Below are 18288 nucleotides of genomic sequence, written 5' to 3'. Positions count from 1 at the left end.
TTTGTTTATTCATCCATCGGCTGAGTACTGCTTATGCTGCCTCCGTGTGCTAAGTACTGCTGTGCCTTAGGTGCTGGCTGTGCACTGGTGCACGAATGGCCTTGATCCTTGAACTCAGAGCCCTAGTGGAGAGCACAGGAGGTAAAAAGTGAACACACAGCTGATACATTCGTTGTAAATTATGTGAAAGAAAAAGATGTGATGGTATCAAAAAGATCGATGATGGACAGACACCTTTAAATTGAAGGAAATGGAGAAGTGATAACTGTTTTCATGTTTGTGATGAACTGTGCTCTTGTGTAGGACAGCGAGAGGGCTTGTTTGAAAGACTCAAGAGGTTGTAGGGTAAACATTCTTGTGTGTGTGTGCATGCACGCAAGCTTCAAAGATAAAATGCATGGCCTTTTCCAGGTTGTTTGTCCCACTACTGAAGGTCGTTAAACCTGACTTTGTGGAGATAGTATGCTCAAACACTGGCAGGTTGGTTTTTAAACCTGGTTGAATATCAGAATCATCAATTTATGTAGGAAGGTTCAGTCCATTGATTGATATTTAATAGTTCTGCTTAATACATGCTACCTGAATCTGACTTTGAGTTGCTTTTTTGGTATATATAATGATGGCAGCCAAGATGAGAAGCAGCTGAAAATGATTTTAAATTCTTTTCAGCTGGCAAACACAAAATTAATTACTCAGCAGCATTGGTTAATATACCATTTGATTAGGTCTGCAATTGGTATCTTGTGCCAGATTTGACTCACTAACATTCTAAATGTACACAGTAACCTTGAGGACGTAGCTTTTAATTACTTGCTTTTTGGTGCCTAATATAGAATCAAGATTAGTGATACCAGCAAGATCTTTCAACTTAACGTATGCTAAAGAACCCAGTGGAATAATGTGTATTGTAAAAATTTGGTGAATTTGTTTCACAGTAGCTCACAAAAGGTATCTGTCAACAACCAGCTATCTAGTGTTTCTGGAGCATCTCTTGTGTCCTAGGCACTATTTGTGAAAAGTGTATCTAGAAAGGTTGGTCATTTCTTCTCTGCATATATTGATGAGACCAGTTGGGTATGGTTTGTGAAATGAAACTTGTTGCTGCTATATTAACTTTTATAAAAGCATAATGGTGTTTTGGCTCTTGACTATGCTGTATTTGAAGGTAACCTTACATGATGGCTTAACTTACATCTAATTTATCATATTTACATGTTGAATCTCTCATCAGTTCAGTTCAGTTTATTTAGTTGCTCAGTCGTGTCCGACTCTTTGCAACCCCATGAATTGCAGCACGCCAGGCCTCCCTGTCCATCACCAACTCCCGGAGTTCACTCAGACTCATGTCCATCGAGTCAGTGATGCCATCCAGCCATCTCATCCTCTGTCGTCCCCTTCTTCTCCTGCCCCCGATCCCTCCCAGCATCAACGTCTTTTCCAATGAGTCAACTCTTCGCATGAGGTGGCCAAAGTACTGGAGTTTCAGCTTTAGCATCATTCCTTCCAAAGAAATCCCAGTGCTTAACTATAAATGGTCAAGATTTAAAGACCAAGGTAACTGAGTGAATAAGATAGGTTATCCAATGGAATGACCTGGTTTCTACACATTCTACTGAAAGCAGTTTCACATTATTGCAGTTCATTAAGTAATACTGTGCACCTCACAATGTGGTTTATTACTCACACTGTGGTATTGGAATAGTAGTAATAAGGGTGCTTTTTTATAATAGATTAAGTCCAGCAGAGTCATCATGCTGTGTGATGATGATGTTTGTGGTGGTAAATATCTGGGTGTATTGTTTGCCTGAAAAATTAGATATTGGAATTATAGACTTATTATGTATTTAAGTCTCAAATGGTACCTAGTAGCAACAGGAAGTCTTCTTTCCTTTTTCTTGTGTTTCTTAATGAACACTTTTAACACTTATTTTTAAAGTATGTTAACCAGGAAAATTGTGTTCTACTTAATCCTATATTAGTTCAAGTCTGTTAACATGCTATGATTAGAGATTTGTGGGTGGGTAGAGGCAGGCATTGATTTCTGTTGTGTTGCCCTTACCGTAAATACCACGAATTTATAAGCTGCAAAGCTTGAATTTACCTCACTGATTTCCATGTAGTAAAATTCTTCCTCATTTATAATCTGATAACCTAATCCTTCTCACATAGCCTATCCCACTGAATTTACTGATTCTTTGTCTGTGAACTGCAAATGCTCTGAAATAGGCTAAATTCGCATGGCAGCATCTGGAGATAATCTAAATGTTCCCCTGTGAACCTGTATGATTTTAAATATGGAACCATGAATGCCTCTTAGGCAAAGAATTAATTTCCAGCATTTTAATAAGAAGGGTGTGTAAGTGTGTACTGAGGTCCTAAACTCTTTGTTAACTGGGCAAATTTTGTTTGTTTGCAGCATGAATGCACTTACATTATTTTCTGTAAGCTACATTTTCCTCCAATATTTATATTTAAGTGATTTTTTCCAACCTTGCAATAATTGAGAAAAGAGGATTTTATTTTTTTCTTTTATGAGTGCATTTTATTGTGGAGTATTTGGCGGTATTATTATGTCTAAAACATATTGATTCTCTATTGTTATTGGTGAGATTAAATTTCAAGTACTATGTGATATATGGGATTCCTAGCCATTAAAGTTCCAAATATTTGTTTCTGTAGTGTAATTTTAGGAATAGGACAAAGTCTGAGATGAAATAATTTGGACACAATATCACTCTTGCAGAGATTTTTCTACTTGTGTGCTTAGACAATTGAATAAGAATATAGGCAATGAAACTTTGAAAGTACTAAGAAAAATGGGAAATACTTTCTGACCACAGGCACCTCTGTGCTACCACAAAACATCTACAAGAAGTTAAAACAACAACAACAGCAACACTGTTATAAACCAGCAGTTTGTTAGAAATGCTGAGAAATGGAGAATATGGTATGTGTGCTTTTCATTAGTTTCAATGTGATATATTAAAGGAAAATAAAAGTAATACAAATAAGTTTTGTTACAGACCAGATATTTTGGTTTTTATATTTACCTTAGGAGAAAATACAGATTTATCAACTTTTAATAATGTAACAGTCAGATAATTAATATTTATTGATAATTCTCTAGGCACTAGATGTATATCAGGTGGTCTGGATTTTTACTGTCATTGCTAAATCACTTTTATGTACTCAGCATCTATTGGATATGACTAAAAAAATTAGACCTTAGAGATTCTAGATTTCTATAGATTCTATCTGTAATGTTGCATGTTCATTATAAAAATGACTTAAGAACATTTGAAAATTATATACAAATGTATGATTTATTTAGCATTTATGTCTTGAGAGCTCAACCAAGCATTTCACAAATGTGGTGGTCAGCACTAGCTCTGTTATACAGGTGAGGCAAACTGAGGTTTCCAGAAGAGCTTAGTGGAGTTGCTGAGATGCTGGTGTACTTACTTAATGCAAGACCTGGAGCTCACTGAGTATCTTATACTGCAGTTTCAAATTAATGGTTTTGTAGGGATGTTTTAATGCTGCAAAATATAGTAAGAAGATATAAAAATTAGTGGAGACTGGTGTGTTTCTTAATCACATCTAAGTATGATATTAATCATAAGGCTACCTCTAAGAAGGCTACCTCTATGGGCCACTTCCTTTTAAGCTTTTATGGTAATGGAAAAGCTGTTTGGAGGCCTTTTTCAAAGCACATTGGATTATTTTGACATACAGTGCAGTTGCACTAAGGCATTCCCATCAGAGTCTGAAGAGGGAAACAGAAGGAAGATGCATTTATTCTTTATGGTAAGATAAATTGTTATAAATGGAAAAACCATAGACTTAGATGCTAGCAGAACAGAGTTCAGATCTAAAATCTTATTTTTTTCACCTTGTAGGTGTCATAAAATTTTCAGAACATTGGTTTTCTTATATGCAAAACAAGGAATGTAATTCTCTTAGTACTTTCTGAAAGTGAAAGTGAGAATCGCTCAGTTGTGTCCAACTCTTTGCAACCTGGAATTCTCCAGGCAAGAATACTGGAGTGGATAGCCTTTCCCTTCTCCAACAGATCTTCCCGACCCAGGAATTGAACCGGGGCCTCCTGCATTGCAGGTGAATTCTTTACCAACTGAGCTACCAGGGAAGCATCTTAGTACTTTCTAGGGGTGATAAAAGGATGGAATGACATAATGTATTACTTGTGATGGCTTAGTCATTTGAAATAATATCAAACTTTTACATAAAATGTTTATATCTGAAATGGCCAAATGAATGTGTCTAAATTGCTCCATATCTAATACTCAGTCTCTTTTTGACTTAGTTATTCCATGGTGGTAATGTTATCCACCAAATCTTCCCAGGTGGTGCTTGTGGTAAAGAATCTGCCTGCCAGTGTAAGAGATGTTTAAGAGATGCAGGTTTGATTCCTGGGTTGAGAAGATCTCCTGCAGGAGGGAATGGCAACCCACTTTGGTATTCTTGCCTGGGTAATCCCATGGACAGAGGAGACTGGCAGGCTATGGTCCATAGGGTCGCAAAGAGTCAGACACGACTGAAGTAACTTAACTAGCATGCATGCATGCAGAAGTCCTGTTTGCTATGTTATTAATTCTGTCAGATCTAAAGGGGTTCAAACTATATATCATCTTTATATTCTCAGCAGCTGCTAGTTCCTGACATACACTAGGCACACAGTCCAGTTCAATTCAGTGCAGTCGCTCAGTCGTGTCTGACTCTTTGCGACCCCATGAATCACAGCACACCAGGCCTCCCTGTCCATCACCAACTCCCGGAGTTCACTCAGATTCATGTCCATCGAGTCTGTGATGCCATCCAGCCATCTCATCCTGTGTCGTCCCCTTCTCCTCCTGCCCCCAATCCCTCCCAGCCTCACAGTCTTTTCCAATGAGTCAACTCTTCGCATGAGATGGCCAAAGTACTGGAGTTTCAGCTTTAGCATCATTCCTTCCAAAGAAATCCCAGGGCTGATCTCCTTCAGAATGGACTGGTTGGATCTCCTTGCAGTCCAAGGGACTCTCAAGAGTCTTCTCCAACACCACAGTTCAAACGCATCAATTCTTCGGCGCTCAGCCTTCTTCACAGTCCAACTCTCACATCCATACATGACCACAGGAGAAACCATAGCCTTGACTAGACGGGCCTTTGTTGGCAAAGTAATGTCTCTACTTTTGAATATGCTATCTAGGTTGGTCATAACTTTCCTTCCAAGGAGTAAGCATCTTTTAATTTCATGGCTGCAGTCACCATCTGCAGTGATTTTGGAGCCCCCCAAAATAAAGTCTGCCACTGTTTCCACTATTTCCCCATCTATTTGCCATGAAGTGATGGGACCAGATGCCGTGATCCTCATTTTCTTAATGTTGAGCTTTAAGCCAACTTTTTCACTGTCCTCTTTCACTTTCATCAAGAAGCTTTTTAGTTCCTCTTCACTTTCTGCCATAAGGGTGGTGTCATCTGCATATGTGAGGTTATTGATATTTCTCCCAGCAATCTTGATTCCAGCTTGTGTTTCTTCCAGTCCAGCGTTTCTCATGATGTACTCTGCAAGAAGTGCTTATTAAATGAATGAATGGTTTTGGGATCTTGAGGTTTCTCACCTGCTTTTTGATATCTCTGTAAAAAGGATGGGTACCAGGGAATATGATGATTTCCTTCTGCTCCTTTTGCTTTTATGATATTCCCAAAATTTATTTAATTGATTTTAAATAGTTTACTACTTTGCAAAATGTTAGGAAGATCAGAAGTTATGCATTCAAGATGATGATTCTACAAATGGCTAGATACAGAAGTTCTCATGCCTTTGCCTTTTTTTCAAAAAGCTGGTTATACGTGCTACCGGATTTCCTTTCTTGTAATTTGTACTTGAAAGTGAAAATGAAAGTCGCTCAGTTGTGTCCGACTCTTTGCGACCCCATGGACTATACAGTCCATGGAATTCTCCAGGCCAGAATACTAGAGTGGGTAGCCTTTCCCTTCTCCGGGGGTTTGTCCCAAGCCATGAATTGGACCCAGGCCTCCCGCATTGCAGGTGGATTCTTTACCAGCCGAGGCACCAGGGGAGCCCAGGAGTACTGCAATGCGTAGCCTGTCCTTCTCCTGAGGATCTTCCTGACCCAGGAATCAACTGGGGTCTCCTGCATTGCAGGCGGATTCTTTACCAGCTTAGCTACCAGGGAAGCCCTCATGTGTACTTGGATGGAAATTTTTATTCAGAAGCATAACAAATTTTACTGGTTTTGAGGATTTGGTCATTTGAGAAGGAGATGCAGGTATGATCACAACAGTCCTTTCTGTCAATTTCTTTTTGATTTTTCTCTATTTGACCCCACAATTTTCTTCAAAGGTCATTTCTCCCATCATGTATAATATGGGGCCTAAATGTTGGCAATAAAATGGATAGTGTCAGGTATTTTTCTAAACACCAAATGACTGCAATCATCTTTCTTCTGTGTAATCCTGGTACATCTAGATATATGGTAATAGCAAAAAGCCAACTAGGAATATTTGGATATGTTACCAATTCCATCAGTTTGCTTATTCCTTAGTGATTACAAGTATACTTAAAATCTGTCCTTCATAAAGTTGGACTTTTATAGTAGCAGTATTTTTAACACAGTCTAATATTTCTTTTAGAGGAATTCTAGGCATATCATCTTTGGATCAAACTTAGAAGATGTCACAGTGTGTGATCATATGTTGAAATACTTCTATTAACAAGTGTTGACAGTGTCATAACAAAAAAAAAGCAATAGGTACTAGCATATGTTCACACATTTAAAATGTATATTTTTTCTATGTTACCACTTGCCCTGTTTCTTTCTTGGGAAGCATTATTCTCTTAAAAGCTTTATTTTTAAAAGAATAAGAACTATGTGAAATATTTAACATTTAACTACTTAACTATTTCCAGGAATGTGAAATTTTTATAGCTGTTTTTTTGTTGCTACATTTTATTTGTCTTAAAATACTTGCTCAAAAGGAAAAGACAATACAGTATGCCACCCCCCATCCTTGGGGAATACATTCCATGACCCCCAGTGGATACTTGCAAGTATAGATAGTATGGAACCCTATATACTATGTTTTTTTCCTATACATATATACTTATATTAATTTATAAATTAGGCCCATTAAGAGATAACAGCAATAATAATAGAATGATTATAACATTATAATTTAATAAAATTATGTGAATGTGGTCTCTCTCTCTCTCTACATATCTTTACTCAGCCTTCTTTTTGTGATAATGTGAGATGATAAAATGCCCACATGATGAGATGAAATGAGGTGAATGAAAGGCATCCTGATGTACCATTAGGCTACCATTGACTCCTTTTTTTAAAAGGCTTAAGTTTTTGTTACTTATTTTTTTCATTGGAAGGTAATTGTTTTACAGATGAGTGTCCGTGTTGGTTTCTGCCATACAGCCATGCAGATTAGTCATAATGGCCTGTGTGTGTGTGTCCCTACCTCATGAGCCTCCGTCCCCTCACCCCGACCCAGCTCTCTAGGTCATCGCAGAGTGCCAGGCTGAGCCCCCTGGGTTACATGGCAGCTTCCTGTGAGCTATCTGTTTTATGCATGGAAGTGTATATATGTCAGTGCTTCTTTCTCAGTTTGCCCCACCTTCTCCTTCCTCTACTCTGTGCGCAAGTACAATCTGTATGAAAACACAAAACACCCGAATAGCCAAAGCAATCTTGAGATTTCAAGAAAAAACAGAGTTGGAAGAATCAACCTTCCTGACTTCAGACTATACTCTGATGCTGCCATAATCAAGACAGTATGATACTGGCACAGGAACAGACATACGGACCAATGGAACCAGATAGCCCGGAGATAAACCCATGCTCCTATAGGCACCTTATCTTTGACTAAGGAGGGAAGAATATACAATGGAGAAAAGACAGCCTTTTCAATAAGTGGTACAGGGAAAACTGAACAGCTATGTGTAAAAGAATGAAATGAGAAGACTTCCTAATACCATACACAAAAATAAACTCAAAATAAATTAAAGGCTTAAATATAAGGCCAGAAACTATAAAACTCTTAGAGGAAAACATAGAAAGAATAGTCTTTGATATAAATCACAGCAAGGCCCTCTTGGACCCACTTTCCAGAGTAATGGACGTGAGAACAAAACTAAATGGGATCTAGTTAAACTTAAAGGTCTTGTATTACTGACGTTCTGATGAAATGTCAGGAGCAGCATCTGATCATGGATCATCAGGCCATGATGGATGGTCAGACGTCAGGGACAGATTGTGTGAATGGTTGGGGATCCTAGGTAGAACTGAGTGGAATGCTGTGAGATTGCATCATGCTACTCCGAATGGTGTGCAATTTAAAACTTGTGAATTATTCCTGGAATTTCTCATTGAATATTTTCAAGCCACAGTTGATGGCAAGTAACTGTGACTATGGAAAGTGAAAATGAGGATAAGGGGAGACTACTGGAATTCAGACGAAAAAAAAATTTTACATAGTAGTGCAATCAATTACTTAAATATCTGATCAATTTTTTTTCATGGTGTCTGCAAAATTTATTTGATTAATTTGTTTATAATTTTTGTCTTTGCATAAAAAGGAATAGGAAAGGACTTATAAATCCTGCTTATGAAGACTTCTGAAAGTACTTTCTTAGTAATCAATGGGAAGAGGATGGGGGTCTCTTTATTCACAATGATTTTTCTTTATAAAATCACAGAATGGGGCTCTAGAAGTCATTAGTTTATTCTCCCATTAAGAGCTGAAATTATCTCTGTGTTGGGCTTTCCCAGTGGCTCAGCAGTAAAGAATCCACCTGCCAATGCAGGAGACATGGGTTTGATCCCTGGGTCAAGAAGATTCCCTGGAGAAGGAAATGGCAACCCACTCAAGTATTCCTGTCTGGGAAATCCCATGGACAGAGGAGCCTGGCAGACTCTAGTCTATGAGGTCACAAAAGAGTTGGGCATGACTTAGTGACTAACCATAGCAACAATCTCTATGATATACCTGCTAAGTTCATTTATTCATTCAATAAAAATATTAACTGATCAACATATGCATATGAGTGCTGAAGAACTGATGCTTTTGAACTGTGGTGTTGGAGAAGACTCCTGAGAGTCCCTTGGACTGCAAGGAAATCAAACCAGTCCATCCTAAGGAAAATCAGTCCTGAACATTCATTGGAAGGACTGATGCTGAAGCTCAGGCTCCAATACTCTGGCCACCTGATGCAAAGAACTGACTCTTGGAAAAGACTCTGATGCTGGGCAAGATTGAAGGCAGGAGAAGGGGACAACAGAGGATGAGATGGCTGGATGACATCACTGACTTGATTGACATGAGTTTGAGCAAGCTCTGGGAGTTGGTGATGTACAGGGAAGCTTGGTGTACTGCAGTCCATGGGGTCACAAAGAGTCGGACATGACTGAGGGACTCAACTGAACTGATATTGGGCTACATCGGCTCTTTGTAACCCCATGAACTGTAACTTGCCAGGCTCCCCTGTTCATGGGATTTTCTAGGCAAGAATACTAGAGTGGATTGCCATTTCCTCCTCTAGAGGATCTGCCCAACTGAGGGATTAAATCCACATTTCCTGAGTCTCCTGCATTGGCAAGTGGATTCTTTACCATTGAGCCACCTGGGAAGCTTAGTAATTGGTTACTTACTATGAACCAGATCCTCTTATACTCATTGTGAAAAAGCAGTGCACCAAATAAATAACCCCCCTGCCTCACAGAATTTGCTTCCTAGTGGGAAGATATGGACTAGAAAATCACTGTAATAACAGGAAATGATAAGTGCTAGGAAGAAAGTCAGCATAAAGGGTATTATTTTATATAGGGAGATCAGGGAAGAGCCCTAAATGAACTGAGAACAGGTTCTAAGCTGTATACAGTCTTAGGGTCAGCATGTGCAAAGGCCCAGGGGCATGGTGTACTTAACATGGGGTCACTATGGCTGAAGCAGGGGAAAAATGGCAGGAGAGCTGACCAGGGGCCGGGTGACATGCACAGATCATCATCAGAGCATATCTGTCATGCTTCAGGGCAGGATCTGTTACTTAACTCAATGTAATAAGGGACATGTATTGTCCCTCTAGTCCACAAACAACCCTATAATGTAAGAAATGTTGTCCTAATTTTATATCCTATTTTATATGTATATATATAGTTTATGTAACTTGCTTGAGTCCAAAGCACAGACTTGTAATGAACATCTGTGGTGAACTGGGGATTGTCTTTCTTTTGTCTTGCAAGCAAGTATTAAAAAATTGATGGGAAATTACTCAAGAGCAGTGATAGAAAATGGGTGGAGAGAGGATGTGTTGGTAACAGAATTTGGTGACTTCCATTTAAATGACAGTGTCGGTGCTTGCAGTTGCTATTTTCCAATTGATAAGCAGGTGACAATCTACTTGGCAAAATATGTAGGAAAATTGGAGTGGCTCCATCTATCTGAGGCAGATTTAACTTTCTTTTCCTAGTGATAGATTCCTAGCCATTGCTAGTTGTTCGAGTTCAGTTAGTGGTAAAACAAATGTAAAATATTGAAATAAATATAAATCCTATCATTCAATTTCAGTTTCTATGTCTCCTAAATCTATTTTTCTTTCCAACTTTAAGTGCCTATACTATAACATGATGGTTATCTTAAAAATCAGTCATTGTAGCCTAGTATATTTCAGATCTTTAGATAATATCAGATATTCACATAATTCATATTTTCTTCTTTTTACCAGCAGAGGGCAGACTTCACAACCCTGTTTTCTTTTGTCAATAACAAGCAGAGATGAATTAGAAAGATAGGTTTAAAAAAAGAAAAAGAACAAAACCTTTCCAAAATGATAAACTTTTAAATCCTCTGTACACAGTTTACAAAACAAAAAGTATCCAGTGGAAGGGAACTTAGGATCTAGTCAATACTCCTATCAACATGCCATATTTTATAGTTTCATGTCATCCAAGAGAGATTAAAAGTTGTTTCTCTTAATTGAGAGAAGAAAAATACAATAATAAATCCTTGCTATGAGCCTTACTGTTATTAAAAAAAGAGAGAACAGATTTGTTTTGCCTCAATAGAGCTTGATATGAAAATAAAAAGCAAATTGTAATAAATAGATGATTTGGGTGTAGATTATCCGAAGTTTACTTGCTTTGCAGTTGTTTCTTTCAAACTGTGACTTTCCTTTGACAGGTATGCATATCAGAAAGAGCATCAGACTTGAGCTGGGCACTCACTGTTTGCACAGCTTAGAGTATATGACCTGTCTCCGCGTCAATATCCTTATTTGTAAAATGCATGTAGTAAGGCTTGCCTGACTTATTTGTGTCAATTACTGGAGAGAAAGCAGGAGGTACAGAGAGAGGACCTGCATTATAGGCCAACTTTCTGACTCTAGACAATTGAACATTGTTGGACCTCATTTTCTTGCTTTCAGAATGAACAGTCTGGACTAGAATAACTACAGGTGGTATGTGGTCCCTGAAAGCACTTTTGTACTAAAATCTTAACCTAAAATGGCTAGTAATATGGAAAGTGCTATATAAATATAATTGAATAATAAGGCATGCATTTCACCAATATTTTAAAATTAAATTATGTTGTATGTGAGTTTCCAAGAACATAGCTGTACTCTGAAGCCACAGTGGGTCAGTATTTAAGATCTGATTGGAAAGAGAGAAAGAAGCAAAGCTAAAGTGAAGGCAATATAAATAAAAATAGCACCCTTAAAAGGTAGTCAGAATGACCAATAGTCATCAAGATATGACACTTCTTGCTAAGCATCTTTCTTCCCAGAGTGAAAGCAACCCTCAAGTTATCAACATACAGCTTATTATTTTATTCACTGATTATTTTATTCACTGATTCCCTAATTGAACATTTATATTGCTTGTCTTCCTTGTATTGAAGGCAGTTTATGAACTGTCACATTTCCAGCCGAACTTGGAGATGCTGTTTTTTTCTTTTTCTCTCCTCATGTCAGAGCAGAGATGAGATGTTTTCTCCTCTTCTACAGTACAGCTATTTTTAGCTCAAGTAATTTTTCTTTTTTTTTTAACACCTTTTTGCACCCCCTTCCAGCTGTTGCTTAGTGATCTCAGATACACCTGCTCTCCTTCACCCTTTCCAGCTCTCTTTATTTCATTTAGATGATCTCAAAAGAATGTGAATGTGGACTGGAAGTTGAATGGCAGTGCTGGTAATCTGTTTGTAACAGGAATAGGCTTTGAGGTGAAAACAGATATAACAAGGGACCCATTTCTAATAACCTTAAAAGGGCCTTAAAGTGCCCTTCAGAACTGATAAAAAAATCTCTGTCTTCCTTCTCATTCTCACTCTCTCTAATTAAATATGGGTACTCTTAAGTGCTGGTATTCATAAAATAAGACTTTTATTAGTTGTTTTGCTTTTGAAAAAGAGAACAACTTTACTGGGGGAAAATTTATATGCAAAAAAACTGCGCATATTTAATGTATATAATTTGGTGAGCTTGCACACATGTACATAGCCACAATGCCGTAACCACAATCCAGGTGACATATCCATCACCTTCAAAACTTTCTTTGTGTTTTTCAGTTTTTAGAAATTCATTTTGGCTGTGCTGGGTCTTCTTTGTGGTGTGTCGGCTTCTCTAGTTGTGGCACACAGGCTTAGTTGCAGTGTGTGAGATCTTAGTACCCTGACCAGGGATTGAACTCAGGTCCTGGCAGAGTCTTATCCCCTGAACCACTGGAGAAGTCCCTCCTTGGGTTTTTCATTAATTGCTTGATATTAAGATAGTTTCATTCACTGTTTTCCATTTATAATATATGGTATTTTAGATAAATGTAAATTAAATATACTTTTATAGACTTAATTGTGGATCTACAATTAGGACATTTGTTACTTTTAGGGAAAAATACAAAAATCAGCTTTTAGACTTTAATATATGGGTCATTAGGAACTTTCTAATCTTTTTGAACCCACTTTTTGCAGAGAGATTGTACACGAGGAATCTGAAAGGTTTTACTACAATTTGCCTTTGATTCTTTTGAAATCCAGCCAAGTCACACACAAAAACATACTTATGTTTAATTTCTTTAAATATATTTATTGTATATCTACTATGTTGTAGGCATTGTTTTAGGTACTTGGGATATATAATTAAACAGGACAGATCAAGACCTTTGTCACTAATGGAGTCTGAATTCTAATAGTGGAGGAGCAAGGGAAAGCAATTAACATAATAAATAAATTTTATAGTATAGTGGAGGGATAAAAGAGCAATACTCGTAAGAAGAATAGTGCAGAGTGTGGAGGATTGGGAGTGCTAGTCTGGGGTGAATGGGTTACAGGTTTAAATAAGATTTCAAGGTAAGCCTCATTTAGAAGCTGAGATTGGGCAAAATTTGAAGACAAAGAAGAAACTGATGGGAACACACCTAAGATAAGAGCATTCTAGGCACAGGAGATGGTGCAAAGACCCAGATGCATGGCATCTCTGGTGGGTTTGAGGCTCACTGAGGGGATCCGTTGCTGGTCTACAGTGAGTGAACAGAGAGTAGTAGGAGAAGGGGAAATCAGATATGAGGGGCATGGATCATGACTGGGCTTGTAAGCCAATGGTTAGACTTTGGATTTTACTCTGAGACGGAAGTCAGTGGAGGGTATTGAATAGGAAAATTACATGATCAGACTTACATTTTTTAAAGGGTCCTTCTGAGTGTTCTGTTGTCAGTAGGTTGTTGGTAGATAAGATTGAAAGCTGGAGGACATGTTAGGAGACTTAATGTGAGATGATGATGGTGATAGAGGAAAGGATTTAAGAATAACTGCAAGGAAGTGGTTATAATATTTCAGGGAATTTTAATCTATGTAGGAGGGTGGAGACATATCAGGAGGGTAAAGGACAGTGAAAATTAGTGGGATCAATGCTCTGCAAGTTCCTATGGGGTTTAAGCATTGTCAGGGTGATCTGAGGTACAAGAGGAGGCATGTACCTGAAAATAGGACGTGATTAGGAAATGGGATGCATGAAATATAAAATTTTGGAGGATTTGTGGATAATAACAAAGTGAGGAATGTGACTTGGGAGTGAGTGGCTAGAAGAGGGCATAGGACATGATTACTGAAGGAAAGAAATTTGGGGAGAAGCCAGGCTCTTAGAAGACCTATTTATGTATAAATTGAAATAGCCAGAATGTGAAGAAAGGAGTTGGGCTTTAGAGAGTCATAGTACACAAGGAGCTAAAACTGTCAAGATGACATCAACATTGTGGGCTTGGGGTGATTAAATCTGATGAGATTCCAAGCTAGGATATTATATGGAGGAGAGAAGGAGAATGTAATGAGAAGAATGTGTTGTAATATGAGAATATAACTAGAGAGAGGCCCTGCAGTGAGAAACAACAAAGTTGCCTACCTCACTCCAAGGCCCAGCTGTAGGAAAGGAAACCCGAGTCTTGAGACTCAAGGGAAGCATGCTAAAGGAGGAGCCAGAATTTCTGTTAGAGGAAACAGGTGAAGATGGTTGCTGCTGCTGCTGCTAAGTCGCTTCAGTCGTGTCCGACTCTGTGTGACCCCATGGACGGCAGCCCCCCAGGCTCCGCCATCCCTGGGATTCACCAGGCAAGAACACTGGAGTGGGCTGCCATTTCCTTCTCCAGTGCATGAAAGTGAAAAGTGAAAGGGAAGTCGCTCAGTCCTGTCCGACTCTTCGTGACCCTATGGACTGCAGCCCACCAGGCTCCTCTGTCCATGGGATTTGCCAGGCAAGAGTACTGGAGTGGGGTGCCATTGCCTTCTCCGGACAAGATGGCTACATTCCCATTAAAAGGAGAAACCAAGAAATGCCTTTTATGATTGAAATGTTTGCCTCACAGAACACTTTTATCTCAAGCAATCAAATCTACCAGTACTTATTGAATACCTCTAATATGTAGAGTCCTATAGCTTATGGTCCATCCAAACACAATGAAGCAGGAGCCACTGTAAGACTCACTGGCTGTGACCTGCCGGATCATATCATGTCATTGTCTGTCCCTGAAGTTTTTTTTTTTCCATTGGATGGACGAAAGGACACTTGGTATTGTTCATACAACAAGGAGAGTCCGGAGGGCTGAGGGATCTTTGGGCTGCTGATAAAACCATCTGGATCTTATTTTTCTGGTAACACTGTTCTGTTTGTACCACGAAGGGATTCCAAGTTTCATTTGTATTACAACCGTTTGACAACATCATCATTTAAGAGCAGTTATAATTGTAGTTCCCCCTAGTTTCTTCTGATGTTTAGTTTTTAATTAATTGTAATCATAGTGTATTTTTGTTTTACTTTTTATGTACAATTGAATCACTATATATTGTGTTGCCTAGAATAAAAGATGTTAGTTCAATTCATGCATTTTCCAGATGTGGGCACACAGTGAAGTTTAGCAGCTTAACCGACTTGGCAGAGCTGAGAGTTCAAGGAAGCTATTGAACTTCAAAAATGTCTTACAGACCAATGTTCTTGCTCTGATGCTCTTTCCCCTGCCTTTTAGAATTCCTGTAAAATTTTCATAAATTACAGTGATATCATTAGGAAGGAGGGAAGGCAGTGGTGGAGTATAATAATGCTGGTCCTCAAGCCTTTTGTTTACAGACACGTTTTTTTTTTCCCAGTGTGCCAAGAGTCCCTCTTATGTCCCTCTCCCAAAGGCAATCGCTGTTCAGATTTCTGTCTTTATAGATTCATTCTACCTGTTTTTGACCTTATGTAAATTGATTCATAGAATATGAACCTCTTTGGGTCTAGTTTCTTTTGCTTCACATTCTGTTTGTGCAAGTCACCATTATTGATATGAGAGGAGATGGTTTGTTTTGTTTCATTGCTGCATAGTATTCTATAGTATGTATTGCAATAATTCCTTTATTCTCTGTCCTGAAAGAACATATAGATTGTTTCAGTTTGGGGATATTCCATTTACTACTGTTTTGAACATCTCTGACAATTTGGAGGGTACGCATTTATACATACATGCTGAATATATACCAGTGGTGGAATCGCTGGGTCATAGGGTAAGGACATGTTCATCATTGTCATTCAGTCACTAAATCACATGTCTCACTCTTTGCGACCCCATGGACTACAGCATGCCAGGCTTCCCTGTCCTTTACTCCCTCCTGGAGTCTGCCCAAACTCATGTCCATTGACTTGGTGATACTATCCAACTATCTCATCCTCTGCTTCCCCTCTCCTCCTGCCCTCAGTCTTTCCCAGAATGTATATGTTCAATTTTCATAAATACTGCCAAACATTTTTCCGAAGTATTTGTACCAATTCTGACCTCCCTCTTGGAATGCATGAGAGTTCCATGTGCTCCATGGTGTTGGTACTACCTGATATGGAATCTGGTTCACAACTATCATGATATCAAGGTCCTGACCATCTGTTACGTATTAGAAATTACAGCAAGTGTTGCAGGGAGTAGAAAGAAAATATATGGTGTGGTTTATGTCATGCTTCTCCTAACATAGTTGGAATAGCTAAAACATATGAAGAAAGTAAAGAATGACACAGGCAAAATGATAATTTAGAGGGTTAGGCTAAAAGCTGCATTTATTATCTTTTATAATTTGATTTTGGTTGCTATATTTGTTTTCTTTTAAAAATGTACAAGAAACAGGAAGTGGCAGAAATCTTAATGGAAAATTAAATGAGTTAGTTAATTCAAACAAACATTTGATCAATTTATTTTGGAATGTCTCAGAAACCCATATTAATGTTTTGTTTGTAAGATTTTTCTCTGTAAATATATGAATATTTCTGAGAAAGTGCACCTGTGTCAGAAAATAGAGGTAGAAAGAAATTTTATTAGCCAATATGTTACCTTTTTACATAATCTCACAGGTTTGGGGAAATTCTTTATCCATCATTTCTGACGTATGTCATCCAGGTCACCTTTCCAACCTTCTGATGGGAGTAGCTCAATTATTATTAGTTTTCATTGCCGAGTTTTTCCTTTAAGTTCATTAAAAAAACCTTTGTGCCAGACACTGTGGTAAGTGCTGACATACATTACCTTGATTAATCTTCAAAATATTTTCTGGGATATAGGTACTAGTATTAACGTCATTATATAAATAAAGAATCAGGTACTGGTGGTTAAGGAATTTGGTTAGAGCTTTTGAATTATTCTCTATGAAATTGTGTTGATTAGCATGGAACTGAGCACATGACAGGCTAATCAGCCAGCTAAATGATTAACCCACCATCAATGGATGATCAATGGGCTGATCTTCACTTTATGAAGCTGTATCCATACATATATCTTCTCCATACTGTACCAAGTTATATGCTTCTATGTAAGACATTTAAGGTCTCTGTCCTTTAACTTCTTTATTTGGCAAATGCAGATACTAATACCTGAGGATCTTCTAAGTTGTATTTTTATGAGGTTAAGCTTATATACTTTAAAATGAAAGCCTAATTGTATTCATATGTTGAGGCTATGGCATGAATTGTTTAGTAATGTCTGGGAAAATTTCATTAGAGTCTTAAGGCCACTTTGAAGAATGAGGCATGGTTTGATAGACTAGGATTTTGAATTTTCCATTCAGTTATGTTGGAAGACAAAAAAACCCTGGAATTAAATAGAATGGTTTCCTCGCATATTGAGATCCTCTTATGGCAAGGGTATTTTTCAGCCTTAAATGAAATCTCTAGAGGAAAGAAGCAATGAGGCCTAGTGTTTGAAACTAGGTCTTATTCACCCAGCTGAGTAAAAACCCGACCTCTTTAGCACAATGCCCTGATATTATTATAGAGCAGGTTAGTGCTTGACTGGTATGGCTGGAAGAAAATCCTAGAAACACACAAAGGGCAATATTTAGCATATCAGTCAGTTCAGTTCAGTCGCTCAGTTGTGTCTGACTCTTTGCGACCCCATGAATCACAGCACGCCAGGCCTCCCTGTCCATCACCAGCTCCTGGAGTTCACCCAAACTCACATCCATCGAATCGGTGATGCCATCCAGCCATCTCATCCTCTGTCGTCCCCTTCTCCTGCCTCCAATTCCTCCCAGCATCAGAGTCTGTTCCAATGAGTCAACTCTTTGCATGAGGTGGCCAAAGTACTGGAGTTTCAGCTTTAGCATCATTCCTTCCAAAGAAATCCCAGGGCTGATCTCCTTCAGAATGGACTGGTTGGATCTCCTTGCAGTCCAAGGGACTCTCAAGAGTCTTCTCCAACACCACAGTTCAAACGCATCAATTCTTCGGCGCTCAGCCTTCTTCACAGTCCAACTCTCACA

The sequence above is a fragment of the Oryx dammah genome, unplaced genomic scaffold (assembly GCF_014754425.2).
Source record: "Oryx dammah isolate SB20612 unplaced genomic scaffold, SCBI_Odam_1.1 HiC_scaffold_29, whole genome shotgun sequence".
Lineage (NCBI taxonomy): Eukaryota > Metazoa > Chordata > Mammalia > Artiodactyla > Bovidae > Oryx > Oryx dammah.
The sequence above is the reverse complement of the archived record's forward strand: the minus strand, read 5'-3'. Positions refer to the sequence as shown.